The 17,088-nt window shown below is 52.7% G+C and overlaps 1 protein-coding gene and 1 pseudogene across 1 annotated transcript in view; both read right to left on the bottom strand.

Moving 5' to 3' along the window:
* LOC149523058 (uncharacterized) overlaps positions 1-17,088 on the bottom strand; it is a 224,171-nt gene that overhangs the window by 114,513 nt on the left and 92,570 nt on the right.
* LOC112545109 (U1 spliceosomal RNA) lies at positions 16,585-16,738 on the bottom strand (annotated as a pseudogene).

The raw sequence follows: 17,088 nt of genomic DNA, 5'->3' as shown, positions 1-17,088 counted from the left end.
CTGAGTTCAAGTCTCAGGGGGACCTACCTGGGCTGGTTACTGCAAAACCCTCCTACTTCATGTGCTTTGGATTCCTTGTCCTCAAGCTGCTGAAAAAATAACTTTGTACCTGCTGCTGGGTGTCTACTGCCCACTGGTGTCTTGTCTGGCTGGCTCAGTGGAAGGCTGGGATGTGCTGTGGCCATGGAACCTGCCAGCTTGTGGAACCTGCTGAGGCTGTGTGTGTTGCTGCTCCCTCCTGATGTCACATCTGGTTCTAGCAGCTGCCAGGCTCTGCCTATTGCCCCCTTACACTAAAGGGAGGGAGTCTCAGGACCAGGACTCAAAGAATGTGGGTTCCCTGATTCTGAGAAAGGTGAAGAAACCTGTTTTACCCCCTGCACTGGCTCTAGGCTGAGGTAAATCCGACTCAACACACCTTGGTTGTGGAGCTATTGCCTTGGATGTAGGAACTGTCTGGGGGAGCGAGCAGCACAAGTGAGAGGCTAGACCAAGGTTCACTCATTGTTTTTTGTGGACCTGCCCCTCCTGCACTGCTAGAGATTCTGGAAGAAAGAAGACACATGAGAAGAACCCAACTTTCTTCCTTTTGCTGTGACATGGGTGGATATCACTCAGGTTTGACTCAGGGGTCCTTCTGCATGTGAAGCACCTGTGACAACCCCTGTGCTGCTGGGTGCTTCAGCCCCTCACCTGGGATGCCACCCACTTCAGGGAGCACATGCCCTGACACTTGTAGAAGGGCCAACCTGGACAAACCAGCCTTTATTGTGCACCTTTTGCTAGCTCAGTGAGTTGCGTGGTACGCTGTCGTGTGTGCTTAGCAAGTGATCCGTAGGTTGCTGGTTGAATTCTGGCTAAAAGGAGAGATTTTATTTTCCTCCAGCCTTAGCAAGGTAGTTGACAAAAAGATTGGCAGCTAGTTCCCACAATCACATTTCTTGGGCTGCATAGGCCTGGAGACCCCGCCAGGGCTAGAAGGCTGGAGGGAAATGGGGAACGGCTGCACTTTGGAATTCAAAGGTGTTGTCTGGGACCCTACATTAGAACAGTTTCAGAGACACTCTTCCTTTTTCGGAAGAGGCTTTGTCAACATTTGGCCCATCTACATGGGCCCAAATGTGGGAAAAGCCTCTTTTGGATGGGATAGCTCAGTGGTTTGAGCATTGACCTGTTAAACCCAGGGTTGTGAGGAGGCCATTTAGAGATCTGGGGCAAATCTTTCAGGGATGGTACTTGGTCCTGCTGTGAAGGCAGGGGATGGGACTTGATGACCTTTTTCAAGGTCCTTTCCAGTTCTAGGAGATAGGTATGAGGAATACAGAGCTTCCAAAAGAACACACCCACTTTTTTGGAAACTGATACGAAAAAGTGGACCTGTTCCCTGGATGCAGCAGAGTTTTTCAGGGATACAAGAGGTATCCCAGAAAAAGTCTGTATTGTAGGCCTAGCCAAAAAGGGCATCATGGCTTAGCTGGCCAAAGCACTTGCCTTGTAAGCAGAAGAGCCTGGTTCAACTCCCAGTGGTGCCTTGTTGCAGCCTTTGCTCACATTTTCCCAGGTCCTTCTGAGACACAGAAGAGGCTTCCCCTGGCCACTCATGGAACTGCTGGTTCAGGAAAAGGCTGATTGGGAAGAAGGAAACCACAAGCCTGGAGCAGGTGCAGAAGCTGCTGTGACTGGCACTGGCAAGGCAGGGCTCTCGCTGCAGTTGCTGGGACAGGAGAACCAGTGCCACACACCCTTTTGATTCCCTGGGGTGCAACCTCTGCAGCTCCTGCAGCCATGGAGAGTGACTCTCCTCCCCCTCCCTTGGGATGGGCAATGGCAACATGTGAAGCAGCTGGGAGAAAAGTCCCAGAGAGCAGCCCCATTGCTAAGCTGACCAAGGCACCTGCCAAGTATGGGGAAGGTGAGGGAGGCAGCCCCCAGTGGTGCCTGGACAATATGTCTGCTTGTCCCACTATCCCTCAGTACATAGCTGGAGTTGGCTTCCTTCAGTCAAGCTTTGCATTCTCCCTACAGTGGGAAACCAAAGGGAGAAAAGAGCAGAAGTGCTGGAATCTGGTGGGGGTGCCCTTTGAGTTTGATTTCGTGAGTCTTAGTTGGACTTGCTAAATCAAACTCCGTAAGATCGATTATGCCCATTCATCCCCATCTGGACATGGGTTTTGTTCTTCTGCACAGCCCAGCCCATGGAGACCAAGGACCTGCCAATGGGCATTCAGATCCCACCCTTGTTGAATTGTCAGAAACAGAAACCAGACACACAGCGGGTCTGAGCTGGTTCCAGCTGAGGGCCGGGTTTGCCTGGTTTATGTGCATTGGCACAGGAAGGCATTAAGGCAGGGCTACTCAACACAATGCCTGTGAGCCACATGCAGCCTATGGCCCATTTTTATGCATCCCGCCATGCCTTGAGCTGCTTCCTCGGCTGCCTGCCTGCCTCATTACTGTGGGTTCTTGCAGTAGCACCTCCTCAAGCTACTGGCCGGCAGGCAGGAGGGCAGGAAGAGGTGGCAGCAGAGCATGCCTGCTACATCACCCACAGCAAGAGCACCTCTCCATGCGCTGCACGGTGCTGCACTGAGACAGATCGCAATGGCACGTGCACAGGTGTTGCCGGGTGGCAAGAGGCAGCGTGGGAACCGGGCAGTAAGGCGGGGTGAGAGAGGTCCGGGTAGGGTTACTGTACATCCAGTTTTTCCTGCACGTCCTTGTTTTCACATGTTAAATCGCCATCTGGATAGATTTTTTTAAAAGGCAAAACATATCTGGGAGTTTTTGCCTTGCAAAGGGAATTGGGGAGGGGGCGATGGCAGGTGCCTTCAATGGAAGGTTTGGAGCTGCAGGCTGGAACCATTCACAGCCACTCTGCATATGGGCCCCAGCACCTGGAGGGAAAAGCACCTGGCTCTGGTGAGATCCAGGGTGTTACCCTCTGCCCTGCTAGATTTATGCCTCTTCTGGAGGGAAAGGGCATTGTGTTAGAGCAGGGTAACTGGGGGGAGGGGGGTGCCTGGCTCCAGGGAAGGGTTAGAGCCAGGAACCAGGTGTTCAAACTTCTGACGTCTTTCCTTCCTGTGGGTGGGCAGTGGGTCTGTTGGTTAGATTTGGAGGCTCCAGTCTTTGCTCTGTGAGGTCTGTGGGAGCTGGTGTTTGGTGGGACAGGCGGGGAAAGGAAGGGATTCTGGGAAGCAGGATTCCTGGGTTTCTTTTCTAGCCAGGCCACCTCTCCCCCCAGTGCCTTTAACTCCACATTGATCGTACTTATATTTCCGTAAATATTGTATTGGCATTTTTTGTTTGATTTGTTAAAATTGTGAAGCCAAAACAAAAAAGTAGTCAAGATAATGGTCTTCTGCTGAGATGTGTTTTAGTAGTTAAATTCCTGGACTGCCATTGCTCATTAAAAGTGCTGTCATGGGTGGGATTTGGGAAAATATTGCATTTTATTAACATCAGCAGAACTGACTTAAATGGGACCTGCAAGTTGTGAAGTCTTGCCTTAATCTTTGTATTCATGTCCATTACTATGAAAGAAGCTATTTGCAAAGTTGAGTAGCTCTGCATTAAGGGTTCTTATTGTTAGGCCCTAGAAAAATAGGCCTAGTGCAGTTATGCTAAAGCAAATGTAACAAAGGTTTCTGGGTAGTCCCTGGGTAGAACTGGAGATAGGTTCAAGCAGGGATGCACCCTACACGCACCCTACACGCACCCTACACGCTTGCTCAAGTTGGCAAAATGAGATAAGTAAGAAGCTGCATTTTTGTACCTGCTGTGATGAGGAACAGTTTGTTTTGAGAACTGATAAGGAGACTCCCTGTTTCTGCTCTTCCCGTTTGTTCCAAACTCCCTGTTTATGTTCTCCTTTGGCCATAACGAACTGTCTCCTTGTTGCCACCTGTCGTTTGGGCTGATAAGAAATTGCTGATGCATTATGAATTGCTTAAGGCCATGATGTATAGTTGGCCAGGTGTCCATGGATACTAAAAGTTTCTAACCGATAAAGGGGGGTGGGTTGCTTGGGCAAATAGTCTATGACGCGATGGAACTGTCTATATAAGCCTACCTGTTAATGAAATCGTGGCTGGTTCACTTTGGAGACGGGCCGCTCACTATTATAAGTGCGCACTATTCAATAAAGAGCTTGTGATTGGATCTTGCTGGTGTTGCCTGTCTCTTTGCGGTCAGACAACGAACAGAGGCCGTCCGGGTTCGAATCCCCGACATTATTAATGTAAAGGATCTCAAGCAATGTAAAGCCAGAGTGTGATGGAACTGGAAAGGAAAATGTTTCCCCTAGAAGGAAATTTTTCCAAGGGGATACTGGAAGTTGAACTAAGGGCCATTTGATTTGCAACCAACCACTCTACCTCTGAGCTACACCACACAAACATATGTAGCTTCAGCCAGTGTTGGGAAGTGGGCAGGGAATAAGTGGCTTTTGTAGCATGCACATCTCAGGGGATGTGTATATTTGGGGAAGGGTCCTGATTCTTGCGCAAGAGGGCCAGTGTAGACAGCTATGTTAATTTCTTGCACAAGAAAGCCCGATGGCTAAAATGGTCATCGGAGCTTCCTTGCGCAAGAGAGCATCTGCACTGACACGGATGCTTTTGCGCAAAAGCAAATCTTCTGCAAAAGAGTTTTTGCGTGAGAACGCTCCAGTGTAGCCATAGCCTTTCTGTTTGTAGCAACACTCTGCCCCTACTGCCTTTCTCTAACTCGTTTGGAGACTACACAGACTCCTTCTCTGTGCTTCTAGTTGAGTCCACAGGGTCTGGTGTCCACTTCAGAGGGTAGGTAAATGTGGATAAATCCCTGTAATATTATCACTCTCATATAACTTTGAATTAAGATCTTCTCCTTTTAGATATATCTCTGTTAGGTGTTCTTATAGAATCTCTGTAACATTTCTCCTATAACTTTGTATTAAGAGAAACTTCCTTTTTATATAGATAGACCTTGTAAGAAAAAATGTCTTTTGAACTCTCCCCCTTCCTTGATTGCCCTGTTGAAATGAATGAGGTGTGAATGGAGAATGAAAGGGGAGCACCTCTAGCAGCAGTTGCCAGGGTGGAGAGGGTCTGGGAGCCAGACCCAAGACAATACCTGTAAAGTGAGCTCATTAAGAGGACTGGACATACAGACGCCTTGGGAGTCCAGCAGCAAGTGCCTGCCCTTGGAAGAACTCTCTTTGAAGCAACATTAGGAAAGGCGAGGCGATGACTAACTGGCTGCATGAGAGGGATAAACAGGAGGCATCTTGCAGAGGGACCCCGGGTTTTCGTCTTGTCAACATGGGAGCATTGATCCGGATCTGCAGAAACCTGCCTCCACCCCTCCCCCATCTAACTCACCTGGCTAGTGCAGTTAGGGGGAGCAACTTTTGGTAACAACAAGACAGTGTGTGCTTGTGTGTGTGTGAGTGTGTATGAGTGTGATGTATCATATGCATATGATAAATAGTGATTGATCTATGTATGGTCAATATATGTGGCGTGTTGCCTTATCCCCCTGAAAAAGATCTTCGGTGGTTCTTTTAAGCACAACATGGAAGTGACTCTGCCCTCCCCTCCTCTCTCCCCCTCCAGCCTCCTCTCCCCAACCCTGCTCCTGCGGATGGGTGGGGGCTGTGAGTTCCAGTGCTGCTGCCCTGCTGCCCTCAGGTTCTGCATCCTGGAGCGCTTGCAGGAGCTGAGCCAGCCCTGGGAGAGCAGCCCGGCCAGGGCCCAAGTCTCCCAGCCCGAGGGGGCCCAAAGGAGCTAGGGCAGAGCCTGGCAGGGGCAGCAGGAGCCATGAGTGGGGAGGGAGGGTCCCAGCTGTGGCCAGACCCAGGGGCAATGCAGTGACAGTGGGAGGTTTCCGCTCTCCGTGGGCAGATGCTCCAGGCATGAGATGGTTTAGGAGGCATCTTGCCCAAAAGGTAACTCGGCCCCGTTTGTATAAGCAGTGGACCTGAGCCATGTGCGGCCCCCAGGTACTGATGGGCCCATGTGCTGCTGTCCTACCCCAGGGCCCCTGTCCTGGCTGCACAGAGACAAATTGCTCTGTATCTTGGAGAGAGTCAGAGACACATGGGGGCCTGGGGCTCTGTCCTGAGTGAAGAGAAGGTGAAAGGGGGGCCAGGCACCTTCCCATCTGCCTCTGGGCTCAGTGTCTCGGGGCTGGTAGGTCCTCTGGGCTTCCTCTGAGCTTGGTGCCTTTGTGTGCCCTGGACTGAGCAGCCAAAGAACCACTCAGCCTTGGGCCTGGAGAGAGCTCCCCCCATTCCCACCACTTGCCACACCCAAAACAGTCAGGGTGTCTTCCCCCTACACACGCACACACACTCAGACGTGGCAGCTCCGTCACGTTCATTCAGCCTGATCTGCCTGAGCGCACCCACATGAACCAGAAGAGCCAGGTTCAGTTCCACTCCCTTGTTTGCAGATATGTTCTGCCTGAATAGCCGATGGCCTTTCCCTCCTGCACATTGGCGGCAGCTGTGGGGGGAGTTGGAAACAGCCATTGAGACCAGGAGCCGCTTACGGCCCATCCTCATGGCAGCCGGTTACTGCAACTTGGCCTCTCCATACACAGCTTTAGTGTCCAGGTAGCAATGTTGCTGAGTTGTCTCTGCCATAAGGACAGCCCCTGTAAGTGTGGGACACAGCACCCGAGCTCTGGTGCAGGGGTCGGGGAAAACAGGGGGGGACATGGCCTCTCTGCTGATCCCAAAACAGGCTTGGGAAGTAAAACCACCCTGCAACATGAGCAGTGGGAAAAGCAATGGTTCAGGCTGCCAGACAGCCCTACCCATTGTCTGAGTATGGAGGTATCGACACGCCGCATGCCACGGACCAGGAAACTGCATGTTCCTTCAGATACCTGCTTAGACACACCTGACTGCAAACAACCAGCCTTGGGCATGTCTGGCTCACTACCCAGAGAACCGGTCTGGGTGGTTTGCAAGGTATTGTATGGCAGTAGGGTGACCGTATTGCCTTGTGCTTGATACCGGACACCTGGTAAAATTATTCATATTCAAGCCAGTTCAACAGCGAACAATTTTTGCAGAACAAATGTTGAAAACAGCCTCCAATTGACTTAGCCCTTATTAAAAAGCAATAAATAGATTTATTTTTATTTTCCTGCTTATCTTCAAGGCTTTAGCGCTCACACAGGGAGGCCTAACACAGGGATTCACAACCTTTTTATACTAGGGGCCGGCAAACCCATTCACAAACTTTTGGTAGACCAGTAACATTTTATTTGCATATGTATTATGCAAATGAATATTTAAATATGCAAATAAAATATTACTGGTCCACCAAAGGTTTGTGAATGTGTTTGCTGGTCCGTGGAGGTATAAAAAGCTCCAGAGCCTCCAGTGCCAACTCTACCCCTAGAGCCCCTCATCCCTCCACTACCCCCACCAGCACCAGCCACTGACCCCAGAATGCTCTGCACCAACTCCCCCCATGCCCAGCCTCTCACCCTCAGAGTTCCCTAGTGCCAGCCCCCCCCCCCCGCCCCAAACACCTCAGTGCCAGCCTGTTTCCAGAGCCCCATAGAACCCAATCTCCCTAGGTTCCTTGTGCCAGCCCCCAGTCTCCGTATTAGCCCTGTCCCCAGTGCCAGCCCTGCCCCCTAGTCCCCTCACTACTAGCCCCACCCCCAGAAGCTCCCAGGGCCAGCTCCCCATCCTGGATGTCACAGTACTTCTCAGTGTCAGCCCCCTGCCTCTTAGAGCCCCCAAGAACTAGCCTCGCCCCCAAGACCCTCTGCCTGCCTCCCCCTGCCCTCACCTAGCCCTGCCACTGCCTCCCAGCTGAGCACAGAGCACTTCCCTGCATGGCAGGAGGGTTGCATGGAGCCTGCAGTGTGCTGGGCCCGTGCCGAGCTGGAACTAGGGCCCTGGTGAGGCTGTCCCAGTGGGGACAGTCTCACCACAGTCCCGGTTCCAGCCACGGCGCACCTGGTTGCCCGCCCGGCCACTCACCCTGCTGCTGGGTGGGAAACCCCAGTGGGCGGGGTCCATTAGCAGCTGAGGGCGTGGCCTGGCCGTGTGCTGTAGCCTGGCAGGGTGGGGTTCACGGCCCGCCCTGACCGTGGTTGGGAACCGCTGGCATAACACACTCCACTGCTCCCACACACATGGTGACACAACAGAGGGTGATGGACTGACCAGATCCTCCATGCGCAGAGCTCTCTGGCTTCCGTGTCTACCCAGGCTCCCCCCAGGATAGACCCACCTTTCACAGGCCCTGGTGTCACCTCAGTGCAACATGTAGCAGGGGATGGGGTTATGCAGGGTCCCAGATCCCCTGCTCAATTTCTGCCAGGGTTCACACCAGAACAAAGCCAGCAGCAGCTTTTCAAATGTGGAGCCTGCAGGTTGGGGTATGGACAGTCTGGAAATCATCCCCCATTGTTCTGCCACCCTAGAACTCGGGGCGGGGGGCAGAGAGGCTTCCCCATGCCAGCGCTGGGTGGGGCTGTGGCACAGCAGCTCTCCGCTCCTCCTGGGCAGCGCCCTGGGCTGGAGGGTTTTGGGCTTCCTCAGGGTGCCGGCCGAGCCAGAGGCATGGGGGGAAGGAAGAAGCCTGCCAGCCAGGCTGTTGGTAGCTGAGTGCTCCAACCAGGGGCTGGTTATCCGCACAGCACTGAGAGCCTGTGGGTAGATGGAGGAGCAGTGGGAGGGGGGGAAGGGAGGGGCAGAAGGGGAAAAACAGAGAGGGAAGTGAGAGGGGAGCACGGAAAGGGCTGATGGGTGGGCAGCAGAGATGACATTTAACTGGCCGTTGCCCACACTCATCAGCCGCCGCAGCTCACAGCCAGGGACCTCTGGAAGTGGGCTCTGCTGCCAGGAGCTGGCGTACCGCAGGGGCTGCACTGACAGAGCCATAGAGGGAGCAGCCACCAGCCCTTCCACCAGCCTTCCACCCCCACCCCTGCTGGTGGCTATTGGAACTGCCCCCACTCATTGCTGGCAGGAGGGTGGCTGCTGAGAAGGGAGGTCGCAAAGGCTATGTCTAGACTGCAGCACTTTTCGGGGGTACCGGAGATACCCCAGAAAAGCAATGGTGTGTCCAAGGAACACGTCCACTTGTCCGGAAATTGTTTCAAAAAAGCGGACACATTCTTTCGCCATCCCTGTAAACCTCATTCTGCGAGGAATAAGGGACGTGTTGGAAGAGCCCTTTTTTCTGAAATGTGGTGCTGTGGAGACAGGCTAAAGTTTGGAAAAGCCTCTTCTGACGGTAAACCGGAAAAAGATTTACAATTTGCATATCTTTTCCCAATTTACCAGATGCAGCCAAAGTGTGCTCTGAGGGTCACTAGTGGTCTGCAGCTGTCTTGTAGGTGGGCGCAGGCTCGGGGCAGGGCTCTCCTGCAGTGGGAAGTCTGCGTGGGCACTCCAGCTCCACCACCTCCCCGGAGGTTGGAGGGCCAGGATCGGCGTCCTGCTATGGGGAGGAGGAGCCCCCTGCTTCACAGGCTGGGTCTGGCTGTAGAGGGGGGAAGCAATTCTCTGTGTTGTTATCCCTCCCCCCAGCTGGGAAACTGCTACTCTGGGGGCTTTTCCCACTGCTCCCGTTGGCCAGAATTACAGACATTTGGTTGTTGGTTTTTTTAATGAGGGTTGTTTCCTTTTTTGCTTCTAACTTTTGTGTTAGAAAACTGAATGATTTTTGGGACATAAATGGACATAAATTAATATTTTACTTCATTGAAAACTAACATGATAAAGTGCTTGATCTGATGAATGATTTTGATCCATAATATTTCCTTTTTTACCGGTTACATACACCCCCTTATGTTACAGTCCCAATAGCCTAACAGGAATCATTTAGTATTTGAGCTATTTAGAGATAAGCGAAGGCGTTTTGTCATCATGGCTGGTTGGCTGGTGGTCCACAGAAAGGTTTGTGTTGAAGGGGGTGTGCCGCAGATCATACATTTGAGAACCACTGCCCTATAGAAGTGAGAAGTTTATGCTGATGAATGTTTCCCCCTGAATTGGCAGGTGGATCCCACCTCCCCTTTGGGGAGGCTAGACGCTGGTTCTGAGGCTACTGTCCTAGCCCCCCTGTGGCCAGAGAACATAAGAATATAAGAACGGCCGTACTGGGTCAGACCAAAGGTCCATCTAGCCCAGTTCCCTGTCTGCAGACAGTGGCCAGCGCCAGGTGCTCCAGAGGGGGTGGACCGAAAACAATGATCAAGTGATTTGTCTCCTGCCATCCCTCTCCAGCCTCTGACAAACAGAGGCCTGAGACATCATTTCTATCCATCATATGGCTAATAGCCTTTTATGGACCTAACCTCCATGAAATTATCTAGCTTCTCTTTAAACTCTGTTATAGTCCTAGCCTTCACAGCCTCCTCGGCAAGGAGTTCCACAGGTTGACTACGCGCAGTGTGAAGAAGAACTTTTATTGGTTTTAAATGTGTGACCCATTAATTTCAATTGGAGTCCTCTAGTTCTTCTATTATGGGAACTAATAAATAACTTTTCTTTATTCACCCTCTCCACACAACTCCTGCTCCAAAGCCCCAGATGCCAGCCCCCTTTGCTGAAAGAGCCCCAGGTCAGCCTCAGCCATGCCTCCCCTTTCCAAACCCCAGCTGCCTAGGGAAAGCATCTTTTTGGATACACTTTTGCTATGCCCCATGCAGGTTCCGGAGACAAGGAATGCGGAGGAACGCAGGGAGCTGACTGGCACATACCATCTCCTCAGCCACCCGAAACCTGCATGGGGCATCATAAAGGGCTTGGATCAGCAGGCATGGCTAGGACAGCGGGCAGCTCAGGCAGGCCATTGGCTCAGGCCAGGGATGAGACTCAGGCAGGGGTGGCATAACTTGGCCTGCAAGTGGCTGGGCTGAGGCCAGCCAGGGCATGTCTACACAGCAGGGCAAAAGTTGAATTAAGACAGGCAACTTTCTGAAAGGGCCACTTGGCAGATGGATTCACCTGGGCTGGCTAGCTCAACTGGTTAGCGCATGGTGCAAATAATGCCAAGGTCATGGGGTGAAGCTACTTACTGAACTGTTGGGAGGGTGACCTGTCTTCTTTAGCTGCCTGCTATGGCCAGAGAAGCAGAAACAAGAAAAAGGTTAAGGGCTTTGTAGAGATCTGGGAGGAGGAGGCTCCAGCATGCACAGAGCATGTGCAGGGCCAGCCTGCTGGGAGGAAGCTCTGGCCACCCCCTTCCTCTCTTCTCTCAGCTGCCGCCTTCACCCAGTGGCTGAAAGGGCCTTGTCCTGACCTACTTTCCCCAATAGCAGGGAAAACTCTTCTCCTCCCTCCATTGTCTCCAATGGGGTGACCTGATGCTCAAATTCCTGCTGCCACAATGTCTACTCCAATGCACCCTGGGGGGGAGGCTCCCCAGCCCAAACCACAGAGGGAGACTCAGTAGTCACCCCCTCAGGCTAAGGGGGAAGATTAAGAGTGGGCCTGGGCCAGGTGAAGCTGGGGGCTGGGGCTTCCCTAGGCACCAGCTGCCCAACACAGGGAACAAGCCACCCAAGTCTGCACTGCAGCATGCACCTCACAGAGGAAGGTGCAGCAGGAGAATGCTGTGGTCATGAGTTCAAGACTCACCTGGAGCACTGCATGTCACTGACCCCATAGTTTTGCCCTCACCCTTGGCTTATAGAAGTGGGAATCCCAGCCCAGAGGACATCAAGGAAGGGAGGAGTTAAAACGCGTCTTCCCTTCTTATCTCCCCACCAGAGGGTTGGTCAAAATCCACAAACCCACCCTCCCTTCTTCCCCACGTGCCCCAGTGCCAGGCTCCCTCAAGCAGAGCCCAGAGTCCTGCCCAGCCTTTGCACCTAGAGCCTGAGGTGATGCGAGCAAAGAGCAGGAGTACCAAATGCTGGTGAGGGCTCCCTCTGAGTTTGATTTAGCGAGTCTTAACTAGTCTTACTATATCAAATTCCAGAAGATCGCTTGCCACAATGACAATGTTCTCTGGCGTGATGACGTGGCCTAACAGTGCAAGTTAGTTAGAAGTAGATGCTAACAGCCCTATGGTTGGTAACTCAGGGTATGTCTACACTACATTCCTCCTTCGAGAGAGGAATGCAAATGCAGACAAACGAAATTGCAAATGAAGCGCGGATTTGAATTTCCCGTGCTTCATTTGCATAATGGTGGCTGGCCGCTTTTCCGAAATAGCGTATTTCAAGAAAAAAAACGCTGTTATTCCAAAAAGAAACCCTTCCTCCGAAATAACCCTTACTCCTTAAAAAATGAGGAGCGGCTGCTGATGGTGGTTATTTCAAAAGAAGGGGTTTTTCTTGAAATAACCGCGTCAAAACAGTGTTTTTTTATCTCAAAATAGGGTATTTTGAAAAAGCGGCCAGCCGTGATGATGCAAATGAAGTGTGGGAAATTCAAATCCGTGCTTCATTTGCAATTTCATTTGTCTGCACTTGCATTCCTTCCGCGAAAGGACCAGGTGAAGCTGGGGGCTGGGGCTTCTGAGACCCTGCATGACCCCACCCCACGCCACATGTTGTGCTGAGGTGACACCAGGTCCTGTGAGAGGTGGGTCTAGCCTGGGGGACCTGGGTAGACACGGAGGCCAGAGAGCTCTGTGCATGGAGGATCTGGTCGGTCCGTCACCCTCTGTTGTGTCACCTCTCCCCATGTGTGTGGGAGCAGTGGAGTGTGTTATGCCAGCGCTTCCCAACCACAGACAGGGCGGGCCGTGAACCCCACCCTGCCAGGCTGCAGCTCATAGCCAGGCCACGCCCCCAGCTGCTAATGGACCCTACCCACTGCCGTCCCCACCCAGCAGCACGGTGAGTGGCCTGGCGGGCAACCAGGTGCGCCATGGCTGGAACTGGGACTGTGGTGAGACTGTCCCTACTGGGGCAGCCTCACCAGGGCCCTAGGTCCAGCTCAGCAGGGGCCCAGCACACTGCAGGCTCCATGCAGCCCTCCCGCCATGCAGGGAAGTGCTCTGTGCTCAGCTGGGAAGCAGCGGCAGGGCTAGGTGGGGGTGGGAGGCAGGGAGGACGCCTTGGGGGCAGGGCTAGTGTTGTGGGCTCTAAGAGGCAGGGGGCTGACACTGAGAAGTACTGTGACATCCAGGATGGGGAGCTGGCCCTGGGAGCTTCTGGGGGTGGGGCTAGTAGTGAGGGGACTAGGGGGCAGGGCTGGCACTGGGGACAGGGCTAATACGGGGACTGGGGGCTGGCACAAGGGACCAGGGAAATTGGGTTCTATGGGGCTCTGGAAACAGGAGGCTGACACTGAGGTGTTTGGGGCAGGGGGGCTGGAACTAGGGAACCCTGAGGGCGAGCAGCTGGGTACTGGGGAGAGTTGGGTGCAGAGCACGCTGGGGTCAGTGGCTGGTGCTGGTGGGGGTAGTGGAGGGATGAGGGGCTCTAGGGGGAGTGTTGACACTGGAGGCTCTGGGGCTTTGTATACTCTGGGTAGTGAGCCAGACATGCCCAAGGCTGGTTGTTTGCAGTAAAGCGGCTCTAAGCAGGTATTTGAAGGAACATGCAGTTTCCTGGTTCGTGGCATGCGGCATGTTCATACCTCAGACAATGGGTAGGGCTGTCGGGCAGCCTGAACCATTGCTTTTCCCACTGCTCATGTTGCAGGGTGGTTTTACTTCCCAAGACTGTTTTGGGATCAGCAGAGAGGCCATGTCCCCCCTGTTTTCCCCGGCCCCTGCGCCAGAGCTTGGGTGCTGTGTCCCGCACTAACAGGGGCTGTCCTTATGGCAGAGACAACTCAGCAACATTGCTACCTGGACACTAGAACTGCGTATGGAGAGGCCAAGTTGCAGTAACCGGCTGCCATGAGGATGGGCCATAAGCGGCTCCTGGTCTCAATGGCTGTTCCCAACTCCCCCCGCAGCTGCCGCCAATGTGCAGGAGGGAAAAGGCCATCTGCTATTCAGGGAGAACATATCTGCAAACAAGGAAGCGGAACTGAACCTGGCTCTTCTGGCTCATGTGGGTGCGCTCAGGCAGATCAGGCTGAATGAACGTGATGGAGCTGCCACGTCTGAGTGTGTGTGCGTGTGCAGGGGGAAGACACACCCTGACTGTTTTGGGTGTGGCAAGTGGTGGGAATGGGGGGAGCTCTCTCCAGGCCCAAGGCTGAGTGGTCCTTTGGCTGCTCAGTCCAGGGCACACAAAGGCACCAAGCTCAGAGAAAGCCCAGAGGACCTACCAGCCCCAAGACACTGAGCCCAGAGGCAGATGGGAAGGTGCCTGGCCCCCCTTTCACCTTCTCTTCACTCAGGACAGAGCCCCAGGCCCCCATGTGTCTCTGACTCTCTCCAAGATACAGAGCAATTTTCTCTGTGCAGCTAGGACAGGGGACTTGGGGGGAGGGGAACTAGGGGCTCACTGGCCCTGGGGTAGGACAGCAGCAGGGCAGGGCCCATCAGTACCCGGGGGCCACACATGGCTCAGGTCCACTGCTTATACAAACGGGGCCGAGTTACCTTTTGGGCAAGATGCCTCCTAAACCATCTCATGCCTGGGGCATCTGCCCACGGAGAGCGGAAACCTCCCACTGTCACTGCATTGCCCCTGGGTCTGGCCGGAGCTGGGACCCTCCCTCCCCACTCATGGCTCCTGCTGCCCCTGCCAGGCTCTGCCCTAGCTCCATTGGGCCCCCTCGGGTTGGGAGACTTGGGCCCTGGCCGGGCTGCTCTCCCAGGGCTGGCTCAGCTCCTGCAGGCGCTCCAGGGGGCAGAACCTGAGGGCAGCAGGGCAGCAGCGCTGGGACTCACAGCCCCCACCCATCACCAGGAGCAGGGCTGAGGAGAAGAAGCTGCGGTGGGAGGGCAGAGTCATTTCCATGTTGTGCTTAAAAAAAGCACCCAGGATCTTTTTCAGGGGGATAAGGCAACATGCCACATTTATTGAACATAAATAGATTAATCAATATTTATCATATGCATATGATACATCACACACATGCACTCTCTCACACACACAAGCACACTCCATCTTGTTGTTACCAAAAGTTGCTCCCCCTAACTGCACTGGCCAGGTGAGTTAGATGGGGGAAGGGTGGAGCCAGGCTTCTGCCGATCGGGATCGATGCTCCCATGTTGACAAGATGAAAACCTGGGGTCCCTCTGCAAGATGCCTACTATTTATTCCTCTCATGCAGCCAATTAGTCATTGCCTCACCTTTCTTAATGCTGCTTCAAAGAGAGTTCTTCCAAGGGCAGGCACTTGCTGCTTGACTCCCAAGGTGTCTGTCCAGTACTCTTAATGAGCTCACTTTACTGGTATTGTCTTGGATCTGCCTCCCAGACCTTCTCCACCCTGGCAACTGCTGTTGGAGGTGCCCCCCTTTCATTCTCCATTCACTCCTCGTTCATTTCAACAGGACAATCAAGAAAAGGGGAGAGCTCAAAAGACATTTTTTTCTTATAAGATCTATCTATATAAAAAGGAAAGTTTCTCTTAATACAAAGTTATAGGAGAAATGTCACAGAGATTCTATAAGTACATTTAACAAAGATATATCTAAAAGGAGAAGATCTTAATACAAAGTTATATGAGAGTGATAATATTACAGGGATTTATCCACTTTTACCTACCCCCTGAAGTGGACACCAGACCCTGTGGACTGAACTAGAAGCACAGAGAAGGAGTCTGTGTAGTCTCCAAACGAGTTAGAGAAAGGCAGTAGAGGCAGAGTGTTGCTACAAACAGAAAGGCTATGTCTACACTGGCACGTTCTCACGCAAAAGCTTTTGCGCAAGAATTCTTCTGCAAAAACTCTTCCAGAAGAGAGTGTCTACACTGGCATGTGCTTTTGCATGCGAGATGTGCTTTTGCGCAAGAGCATCCTTGCCAGTGTAGACGTGCTCTTGCGCAAGAAAGCTCCGATGGCCATTTTAATCATAGGGGCTTCTTGCACAAGAAGTTCATGTTCCCTGTCTACACTGGCCTCTTCTAGAAGAGCTCTTGCACAAAAGGGCTTCTTCCTGAGAGGGAGCGTCAGAGTTCTTGTGTAATAAGCCCTGATTTTATATATCAGAACATCAATTTACTTGCACAAGAACATGCAGCCAGTGTAGACAGGCAGCAAATTTTTGTGCAAGAGCGGCTGCTTTTGTGCGAGATCGAACCAGTGTAGACACAGCAAATAGTGATAGTAAAGCAGAGAGAACATACACATGGGCTGCATCTAGACTGGCATGATTTTGTGTAAATACTTTTAACGGAAAAGTTTTTCCGTTAAAAGTACTTGCGCAAGAGAGCATCTATATTGGCATGTGCCTTTGCACAAAAGATTTGCTTTTGCGCAAAAGCATCCATGCCAGTGTAGACACTCTCTTGCACAAGAAAGCTCCGATGGCCATTTTAGCCATCGGGCTTTCTTGAGCAAGAAATTAATGTAGCTGTCTACACTGGCCTTCTTCCCCAAGAATACTCCAGTGTAGACAGGCAGCAAGATTTTGCGCAAAAGCAGCTGCTTTCGCGCAAAATCTTGCCAGTCTAGACGCAGCCATGCTGTAAAGTAGCTGCAGAAACAGCATCAATATATGCCCAGGCAGAGAACAGCTCTGTTTTGCTTTCTTTTACAGGGAGCACAAGGGAAAAGCACAAATGCAACCCCACATTGCACAACCAAGTTCTTCATGTTTGGGGAAATTGCAGAAGTCAGCCCTTCCAAAGTGCAATGGATGAGCCTCACCCTGGGAAACCCGCCTTCATAACCACGGCATTTCCCCTTCCAGGTAAGTATTAGACACCCTGGCACAACCACCACCTGCCCCCAAGTGCGCCAAACACTCTCACCTCAGGTTGGGCTTGGTCTCACAGCTCCATGTGACCATGTCTGTGCCGTATCCCTCCTGCCCACACACACCCTGACACCGCCCCGATGCCCCAGCCCAACCCCACTCGCGAAATCAGGCCCCTGCTCACCAGCACACTCCACAGGGCTCTGGTCATGACAATATCTGCATACGGGCTCACATGGCTCCACCCCTCTGCATGGGACACACCTCCCCTTCACCCCCATGCCTTGACCCAGGCTATATCTAGACTGTGCTCCCCCCATCATTCCCTCCTGCAGAAGGTATGTAAATCAGC

Source organism: Pelodiscus sinensis, chromosome 19 (assembly GCF_052426305.1).
Source record: "Pelodiscus sinensis isolate ZL-2025 chromosome 19, ASM5242630v1, whole genome shotgun sequence".
NCBI lineage: Eukaryota > Metazoa > Chordata > Testudines > Trionychidae > Pelodiscus > Pelodiscus sinensis.
The sequence above is the reverse complement of the archived record's forward strand: the minus strand, read 5'-3'. Positions and strand labels throughout refer to the sequence as shown.